The sequence below is a fragment of the Hordeum vulgare genome, chromosome 5H (genome assembly GCF_904849725.1).
Source record: "Hordeum vulgare subsp. vulgare chromosome 5H, MorexV3_pseudomolecules_assembly, whole genome shotgun sequence".
Taxonomy (NCBI): Eukaryota; Viridiplantae; Streptophyta; class Magnoliopsida; order Poales; family Poaceae; genus Hordeum; species Hordeum vulgare.
This window is the reverse complement of record NC_058522.1, coordinates 66,365,515-66,376,521: the sequence shown is the minus strand read 5'-3', so window position 1 is coordinate 66,376,521 and position 11,007 is coordinate 66,365,515.

Below are 11,007 nucleotides of genomic sequence, written 5' to 3'. Positions count from 1 at the left end.
TTCTGTTGTGATTGTGTCTTTTGTGTTTCTTTTTGTGTTTGAGCCAAGCAAAACCTTTATGACTAGTCTTGGTAATGGTTGTTTGATCCTGCTGGAAAAAGACAGAAACTTTTCGCTCACGAGATGATTTTTCATTTTTATTCAGAAAGAGATTTCGAGTTGATTCGTTTTCCTGCTGATTAATATGCTTTTTTCCCAGGCCGTCGTAATTGTTCAGATTTTTTGAGGTACTATAAGTATACGAAGTATACATATTGCTACAGACTGGTCTGTTTTTGACAGATTCTGTTTTTCTTGAGTTGGTTGCTTGTTTTGATGAAAATATGGTTAGTATCGGGGGGTACTAGCCATGGAAAAGTGAGAATAAAGTAGCCCATCATCAATATAGATATAATTCAAGTTTGCTACAGTACCAAAAGAAGTGGTAGTTTGTTTTCTTGTACTAATGTTATCACAAGTTTCTGCTTAAGTTTTGTGTTGTGAAGTTTTCAAGTTTTGGGTGATGTTCTCATGGAAAAAGAGATAAGGAGTGGAAAGAGCTCAAGCTTGGGGATGCCCAAGGCATCCCAAGCCAAATTCAAGGACACCAAAAATCCTAAACTTGGGGATGCCCCGGGAAGGCATCCCCTCTTTCGTCTTCAATCCATCGGTAACATTACTTGGAGCTATATTTTTATTCACCACATGATATGTGTTTTGTTTGGAGCGTCTTGTATCATAGGAGTCTTTTTTTGTGATGTCACAATCATCCTTGCTGCACACCTTTTTGAGAGAGAGAGAGACATGCACTCATCGTGATTTTGCTAGATACTTTTGCTCTAGTGCTTCACTTATATCTTTTGAGCTAGATACTTTTGATCTTGTGCTTCAGTTATATCTTTAGAGCACGGCGGTGCATGAGTTGGTAGTTGGCTTATGCTATGAAAGTAGTCCCAAATGTGATAGGTACCCAAAGAGGATGCAAAAACCTCCATCTTCATGTGCATTGAGTTGAAAGAGAAGTTTTGATTCCTCTCAAATAGTTTTGAGACGTGAACTCGGTAATATTAAGAGTTATGTTAGTAGGGTGTTGTGAATCTAGAAATACTTGTGTTGAAGTTAGTGATTCCCGTAGCATGCACGTATGGTGAACCGCTATGTTAGGAAGTCGGAGCATAATTGATCTATTGTTTGTCATCCTACGTGTTGAGGTCGGGATCGCGCGATGGTTAACACCTACCAACCCATCCCCTCGGAGTATGCGTTTAGCACTTTGTTTCGATTACTAATAAAAACTTTCGCAACAAGTATGTGAGTCCTTCATGACTAATGTGAGTCCATGGTATATATGCACTTTCACCTTCCACCATTTCTAGCCTCTCTAGTGCCACGCAATTCTCGCCGGTGCACAAACCTACCAAATTCCTTCCTCAAAACACCCACCATACCTACCTACTATGGCATTTTCATAGCCATTCCGAGATATATTGCCATGCAACTCCCACCGTTCCGTCTCATGACTTGTGCCGTCACTCTCATATTGCCATTGCATGATCATAAGATAGCTAGCGAGATATTTCAACGTCATACGCCATGCTAGATCATTGCACATCCCGGTACACTGCCGGAGGCATTTCCTATGGAGTCATCATCATTATGATCTTTGAGCTGTGAATAAATAAAAGTGTGATGATCATCATTATTAGAGCATTGTCCCATGTGAGGAAATAAAAAAACAGGCCAAAGAGCCCAAAAACAAAAACAAAAAAAGAGAAAAAAAGAGGCCTAAGAGCCCAAATAAAAAAAGAGAGAAAAAGAGAGAAGGGACAATGCTACTATCTTTTTCCACACTTGTGCTGCATGGTAGCACCATGTTCTTCATGATTGAGAGCTTCTTGATTTGTCACTACCATATTCTAGTGGGAATCTTCATTATATAACTTGGCTTGTATATTCCAATGACGGGCTTCCTCAAAAATTGCCCTAGATCTTTGTGAGCAAGCAAGTTGGATGCACACCCACTAGTTCTCCTTTTGAGCTTTCATATACTTATAGCTCTAGTGCATCTCTTGTATGGCAATCCCTACTCATTCACATTGATATATATTAATGGGCATCTCCATAGCCTATTGATACGCCTAGTCAATGTGACCATCTCCTCCTTTTTGTCTCACAACCACCACCACACTCTATTCCACCTATAGTGCTATATCCATGGCTCACGCTCATGTATTGCGTGATAGTTATAAAAAGTTTGAGAAACTAAGAGTGCAAAAAAAAATTACTTGGCCAATACCAGGGTTGTGCATGATTTACATTAGTTGTGTGAGGATGATGGAGCATAGCTAGACTATATGATTTTGTAGGGATAACTATCATTGGCCTTGTTATTTTGAAAGTTCATGATTACTTTGCTAGTTTTGAATCTTACGGATCTGAACATTCATGCCACGTGAAAGAAGTTGCAAAGGACAACTATGCTAGATAGCATTCCACATCAAAAATTCATTCTTTATCACTTCCCTACTCAAGGACGAGCAGGAGTTAAGCTTGGGGATGCTTGATACGTCTCCAACGTATCTATAATTGTTGATGGTTTCATGCTATTATCTTCTCAAACTTTGGATGTTTTGTATGCCTTTTATATAATTTTTGGGACTAACTTATTAACTCAGTGCCAAGTGCCAGTTCCTGTTTTTTTCATGTTTTTGACCCCTTTCAGAGGAGATTTTGAAATGGAGTCCAAACGGAAGAAAATCCCCGAAAAGATTTTTTCTGGAATGGAAGAAGATTAGGAAGCTTGGGAGCCAAGGCAGGGGAGCCTCAGGGTCCCCACAGTCCCCCACCCCGCGGCCAGGGGGGAGGCCGCGCCATCCAGGCTTGTTGGCCCCCTGGACGCCCTTTGCCCTAGGTGTTTCGCCTATATATTCCCATAAATTTCAGAAAAAATCAGGAGATCATCGAAAGTACTTTTTCGACGCCGCAAGCTTCTGTCTCCGCAAGATCCCATCTGGGGCATGTTCTTGTGCCCTGCCGGAGGGTGATTCGGATATAGAGGGCTTCTTCATCAACACCATGACCTCTCCGATGATGCGTGAGTAGTTCACCATAGACCTACGGGTCCATAGCTAGTAACTAGATGGCTTCTTCTCTCTCTTGGATCTTCAATACAAAGTTCTCCATGATCTTCATGGAGATCTATCCGATGTAATCTTCTTTTGCGGTGTGTTTGTGGAGATCCGATAATTGTGGATTTATGATCAGATTATCTATGAATCTTATTTGAGTTTCTTCGACTTTCTGCTCCTTGAGCCAGGAATACCCATATTCATTGGCAGCTGAAGACCAACACAACCGTATTTTGAGATTAGATTGAAACAAGCATACTTTTCGGATGAGACAGCACCAAGTCAAATCTGATATGGCAAACACCTTCACTTCTCTGGGTCATACACGTACTTTACTCAATTCAGGAATGCAGATCTCAACGAAACCTATTCCTGTGTTTCTTGGCGCCAAAGGGACTACCACTATATTCCATTCCTTCCCTAATGATTTGAAGATTCTATTCCTCCGAATGTTTACGACTTCAATAACAGTCTCGAACTGGAATTAGGTACCATGACTCCTAGGAAGTCAGACCGCGGTGTTAAGAAACATACCTATTTTATTCATCGCTAGAAGCCAATCATTACCTCCTCGATCAGTGGCTTCGACCCTCGTTGGGTCGAAGGGAATTGATCTCTCTTATGCATGATTTCATATCCTTGTAATTCTCTTCGAGTTGTGGGTTTTGTTTGGCCAACTAGATCTATGATTCTTGCAATGGGAGAAGTGCTTGGTTTTGGGTTCATACCGTGCGGTGACCTTACCCAGTGACAGAAGGGGTAGCGAGGCACACATCGTGTTGTTGCCATCAAGGGTAAAAAGATGGGGTTTTCATCATTGGTTTGAGATTATCCCTCTACATCATGTCATCTTGCTTAAAGCTTTACTCTGTTCGTCATGAACTCAATACACTAGATGCATGCTGGATAGCGGTCGATGTGTGGAGTAATAGTAGTAGATGCAGAAAGTATCGGTCTACTTGTCTCGGACGTGATGCCTATATGTATGATCATTGCCTTAGATATCGTCATGACTTTGCACGGTTCTATCAATTGCTCGACAGTAATTTGTTCACCCACCGTAATACTTGCTATTTTGAGAGAAGCCTCTAGTGAACACTATGGCCCCCAGGGTCTACTCCACACCATATTTTTAGCCTTACACTTTTTACTTTGTTGCACTTTCCGCCTTCAGATCTCACTTTGCAAACAATCTTGAAGGGATTGACAACCCCTTTGAAGCGTTGGGTGCAAGCTTGTTTGTGTTTTGCGCAGGTACTCTGGACTTGACGAGACCCTCCTTCTGGATCGATACCTTTTCTCAAACTGAGGGAAATACTTACTGCTCCTGTGCTGCATCACCCTTTCTTCTTCAAGGGAAAAACAAACGCAAGCCCAGCCTCTGTCAACGTGCCAATTTCTGGCACTCTTGTGTGTGGGATAGCATGGAGACAATGGTCAAAAGAGGTTACATAGACGGATAAATCGTCCATGAAGACCTCCACAATTTCCTCACAAAAACCATGAAAGATAGTGGACATACACCTTTGAAAATTAGCAGGAGCATTGCATAAACCAAAAGTCATACATCTATAAGCATAAGTACCAAAGGGACAAGTAAAAGTGGTCTTCTCTTGATCGGCAGTATTAACATGAATTTGAGAGAAGCCAGAGTACCCATCAAGATAGCAAAAGTCAGTGGTATTGGATAACCTTTCAAGCATTTGGTCGATGAACAGCAGCGGGTAGTGGTCCTTTCTGGTTGCCTTGTCAGCTTTCCGTAATCAATTCACATTCTATATCCAATAGTAATTCTTTGAGGTATTAGTTCATTCTTATCATTAGGAACCACAGTCGTACCCCCGTTCTTGGGAACACAATGTACTGCACTTACCCACTTACTATCAGCTATAGTGTAGATAATACCTGCTGCTAGAAGCTTGAGGATTTCGGTCCTCACAACATCCTTCATCTTCGGGTTTAACCGTCGTTGATGATCAACAACTGGTTTAGCATGAGGCTCAAGATTGATAGTATGCTGACAAATAGATGGACTAATCCCCTTAAAATCATCGAGGGTATAACCAATAGCGCCTCGATGTTTACGAAGGACTTCCAATAATCGCTCTTCTTCTTATCCTGAAAGGTTAGAAATCAAAATAACAGGATATACTTTCCTTTCATCTAAATAAGCATGCTTGAGCGTACTGGGAAGAGGTTTGGAGATCAAACACCGGGTCTTCTTTTGGTTTGGATAAAATTCCCAAAGGCTCAACCGGAAGGTCATGCTTCAGGATAGCCGGTTGTCTAAAGAATATGTCATCTAGCTCATTCCTTTCCTGCATATGTGATACGTCTCCGTCGTATCTATAATTTTTGATTGTTTCATGCCAATATTCTATAACTTTCATATACTTTTGGCAACTTTTTATACTATTTTTGGGACTAACATATTGATCCATTGCCCAGTGCCAGTTCCTGCTTGTTGCATGTTTTTTGTTTCATAGATTATCCATACCAAACAAAGTCCAAATGCAATAAAAAAACCTACGGGGATTTTTTTTTGGAATATTTATGATTTTTGGGAAGAAGAATCTACGCGAAACGATGCCCCAGGAGGTCACAAGCCCAGGAGGCGCGACCCCACCCCTAAGGTGCGGCTGGCAGGCTTGTGACCAATCCCTAAGGCGGTTGGGGCCCTTCTGCTCCGCAAGAAAATCGTGTTAAAATTTTAGCCCAATCGGAGTTACGAATCTCCGGGAATTTAAGTAACGGTGAAAGACAGAATCTGGGAGCGCAAAAACAGAAGGACACAAAGAGAGAGATCCAATCTTGGAGGGGATCTCGCCCCTCCGCCGCCATGGAGACCATGCACAAGAGGGGAAACTCTTCTCCCATCTAGGGAGGAGGTCAAGGAAGAAGAATAATAAGGGGGGCTCTCTCCCCCTCTCTCCCGGCTGCGCCGAACGCCGCCCGGGACATCATCGTGTGACGGCGATCTACACCAACACCTCCGTCATCTTCACCAACACCTCCATCACCTTCCCCAATCTATATTCAGCGGTCCACTCTCCCGCAACCCGTTGTACCCTCTACTTGAACATGGTACTTTATGCTTCATATTATTATCCAATGATGTGTTGCCATCCTATGATGTCTGAGTAGATTTTCGTTGTCCTATCGGTGATTGATGAATTTCTATGATTGGTTTAATTTTCTTGTGGTTATGTTGCTGTCCTTTGGTGCCAATAATATGAGCGCGCGCGTGGATCACACCATAGGGTGAGTAGTATGTTGATAGGAATATGTATTAGAGGGCAAGGGTGACAGAAGCTTCAGCCTAGCATAGAAATTGATGCATACGGGATTGAAGGGGGACCAATATATCTTATTGCTATGGTTGGGTTTTACCTTAATGAACGTTTGTAGTTGCGGATGCTTGCTAATAGTTCCAATCATAAGTGCATAGAATTCCAAGTAAGGGATGACATGCTAGCAGTGGCCTCTCCCACATAAAACTTGCTATCGGTCTAGTAACGTAGTCAATTGCTTAGGGACAATTTCGCAACTCCTACCACCACTTTTCCACACTCGTCAAACTAACGTAATTGTTTCTTTATCTAACAGCCCCTAGTTTTTATTTACGTGTTCTTTATTTTCTTGCAAGCCTATCCTCACTCCTACAAAGTACTTCTAGTTTCATACTTGTTCTAGGTAAAGCGAACGTAAAGTGTGCGTAGAGTTGTATCGGTGGTCGATAGAACTTGAGGGAATATTTGTCCTACCTTTAGCTCCTCGTTGGGTTCGACACTCTTACTTATCGAGAAAGGCTACAATTGATCCCCTATACTTGTGGGTTATCAAGACCTTTTTCTGGCGCCATTGCCGGAGAGCAATAGTATGGGGTGATTATTCTCGTGTGTGCTTGTTTGCTTTATCACTAAGTAGATTTATTTGCTGTTCTAAGTTGTTCTCTATCTTTAGTTATGGATATGGAACACGAAATACCAAAAGAATTAGGTGTACTTGCTACTCATGGAGATGGGGAACCTCCTAAAACCCTCGATGCTCGTTATGTGGAAAATATTATGCACTTCTTTAATAATCGTGAGAAAACCCTATTAAATTATATAATGGGATACATGTTGGATCAACGTGAATACTTTAGGGATTATCGCTTGACTCAAAAAGGGAAACTATTATGGGATCAAATTCATATGTTGAAATGGTATGCTTGGGATCTATGCTTGAGATATGATGTTACTTGTTGTTCTAGGATGAAGGCTCAACACCTTCCCTTTTCTTGTAAATTTAATTCTAATGAAACCTTGGCTTCTTATGCTAATAGTATATATGGTTACTATGATATGGAACAAATAGAAGAGTTTGTTGCTTTTATGGGTGCTTATGAAATTGAAGCTCTATTTAAAGGGTGTGATGATAATGATGATGCTGCTTACAGATCTAAAAATTTGGTTATGCTTCATTATTGTTATACTCATTATGAATATAATTCCCATATTTATTGATTTATGGAGAAATTCTACACTGCCGAAGAAGAGATTAATATTTTGCAGGAAACTATGGAAGAAGAAAATGCTGAAACTGTGAGCTCATTAGATGAAAAGGATGACGAGGAGAGCGAAGAACAAAAGGAGGAAGAGCGGACTAGCTACCCGTGCCCATCTTCTAATGAGAGTAACTCTTCAACGCATACATTGTTTAATTCCCCTTCGTTCTTACCGAAGGATGAATGCTATGTTGATTGCTACGATCCCTTGTATTCGTTTGAAATATCCCTTTTTGATGAACTTGATGCTTGCTATCCTTGTGGCCATGATGCCAATATGAATGATGCTTATGAATATGAACTTGCTATAGTTCCTTATGTTAAACATGAAATTATTGATATCGCACCCACTTATGATAGTCCTATTATCTTTTTGAACTCTCCCAACTACACTATATTGAAAAAGTTTGCTCTTATTAGGGATTACATAGATGGGTTGTCTTCTACTATTACACATGATGATTTTCATGAATATAATATGCATGTGCTTGCTGGACCTACTTGCAATTATTATGAGAGAGGAACTACATCTCCACCTCTCTATGTTACCAATACGATAAAATTGCAAGAAACTGCTTATGCTATGTATTGGCCTTTACTTGATGTGCATGAATTGTTCTTTTATGACATGCCAATGCATAGGAAGAGAGTTAGACTTCGTCATTGCATGATATATGTTACCTTGTGTTCACTACTAAATTACAAATCATTGTTAATTAAAATTGGCTTTGATATACCTTGGGATCCGGGTGGATCCATTACTTGAGCACTTTATGCCTAAATTAATGGCTTTAAAGAAAGCGCTGCCTGGGAGACAACCCGGAAGTTTTAGAGAGTCATCTATTTCTGTTGAGTGCTTTTTTATATTTTAAAAACAAAAAAATATAGAGGGGAACTTAAAACTTTTTCAAAAAGGGAAGCGATTGAAAGGTGATGCATTGCGGAAGTGAGGGTCGACCTTGAACACTTGTGTTCATGCTCATGGAAACAATGTAGATTTTTTCATGGAAGTTTCTCGCAAAAATAATTATCCCCTTGTACAATTCCATTGTATTATAAAAATAATGTGCCAAGTAAAGCCTTCATGATTAGTTTGGGTGATAGTTGTTTGATCATGCTGAAAAATACAGAAACTTTGTGCTCACAAAATTATTTTTAATTCCTATCCAGAAAGAGATTTTCAGTTGATTCTTTTTTCTGCTGATTTATATGAAAATTTCCCTAATTTTAATAAGTTTTCATAATTGTTTGAGTACCATAAGTATGGTATAAGTTCAGATTACTACACACTATTCTGTTTTTGACAGATTCTGTTTTCTATGCATTGTTCTCTTATTTTGATGAATCTATGGGTAGTATCGGGGGGTATGAACCATGGTGAAGTTGGATTACAGTAGATATAACGCTAATATGAATTTGGAATGAGTTCACAACAGTACTTAAAGTGGTGATTTACTTTATTATACTAACGGATCTCACGAAGGTTTTGTTGAGTTTTGTGTGATTGAAGTTTTCAAGTTTTGGGTGAGACCACGATGGATGAAGGAATAAGAAGAGGCAAGAGACTGAACTTGGGGATGCCCGAGGCACCCAAGGTAATATTCAAGGAAGACTCAAGCGTCTAAGCTTGGGGATGCCCCGGAAGGCATCCCCTCTTTCGTCTACAATCTATCTGTAATTTTACTGAGAGCTATATTTTTATTCGTCACATGATATGTGCAAATGCTTGGAGCGTATTTTGTGTTTATTTTTCCTTTTTCTTTTATGCACCATGCTGGTATGATATAGTCCTTGGTTTATTTATAGAATGCTCTTTGCACTTCACTTATATCTTTTGAGTATGGCTTTATAGAATGCTTCATGTGCTTCACTTATATCATTTGAAGTTTGGATTGCCTGTTTCCCTACACATAGAAAACCGCCATTTGTAGAATGCTCTTTTGCTTCACTTATATTTGTTAGAGCGGATCATATCTTTTGTAGAAAGAGTTAAACTCACATGCTTCACTTATACCGATTTAGAGAGTTAACAGGAGTTGGTCATTCACATCGTTAGTCATAAAATCCTACATAAAACTTGTAGATAACTGAATATGATATGTTTGATTCCTTGCAATAGTTTTGCGACATGAAGATGTGATATTAGAGTCATGCTAGTGAGTAATTGTGTATTCGTAGAAATACTTGTGTTAAGGTTTGTGATTCCCGCAGCATGCACGTATGGTGAACCGTTATGTGACGAAGTCGGAGCATGATTTATTTATTGATTGTCATCCTTTGTGTGGAGGTCGAGATCGCGCGATGGTTAACTCCTACCAACCCTTCCCCTAGGAGCATGCGTGTAGTACCTTGTTTCAATGACTAATAGACTTTCGCACTAAGTATGTGAGTTCTTTATGACTAATGTTGAGTCCATGGATTATACGCACTCTCACCCTTCCACCATCGCTAGCCTCTCTAGTACCGCGCAACTTTCGCCGGTGCATTACACCCACCATATACCCTTCCTCAAAACAGCCACCATACCTAGCTATTATGGAATTTCCATAGCCATTCCGAGATATATTGCCATGCAACTTCCATCGTTCCATTTATTATGACACGCACCATCATTGTCATATTGCTTTGCATGATCGTAAGATAGCTAGCATGATGTTTTCATGGCTTGTCCGTTTTTTGATGTCATTGCTATGCTAGATCATTGCACATCCCGGTACACCACGGGAGGCATTCACATAGAGTCATATTTTGTTCTAACTATCGAGTGTAAGTAAATAAAAGTGTGATGATCATCATTATTAGAGCATTTTCCATGTGAGGAAGTAATAAAAGAGGCCAATGAAGCCCAAATTAAAAAAAGAGGCCAAAGAAGCCCACAAATAATAATAATAATAATAATAAATGAGAGAAAAGAGAGAAGGGACAATGCTACTATCCTTTACCACACTTGTGCTTCAAAGTAGCACCATGATCTTCATGATAGAGAGTCTCCTATGTTGTCACTTTCATATACTAGTGGGAAATTTTTATTATAGAACTTGGCTTGTATATTCCAATGATGGGCTTCCTCAAATTGCCATAGGTCTTCGTGAGCAAGTGAGTTGGATGCACACCCACTAGTTTCTTTTTGAAATTTCATACAATTATAGCTCTTGTGCATCTCTTGCATGGAAATCCCTACTCACTCACATTGATATCTATTGATGGGCATCTCCATAGCCCGTTGATACGCCTAGTTGATGTGAGACTATCTCCTCCTTTTTGTCTTCTCCATAACCACCATATTCTATTCCAGCTATAGTGCTATTTCCATGGCTCACGCTCATGTATTGCTTGAAAGTTGAAAACATT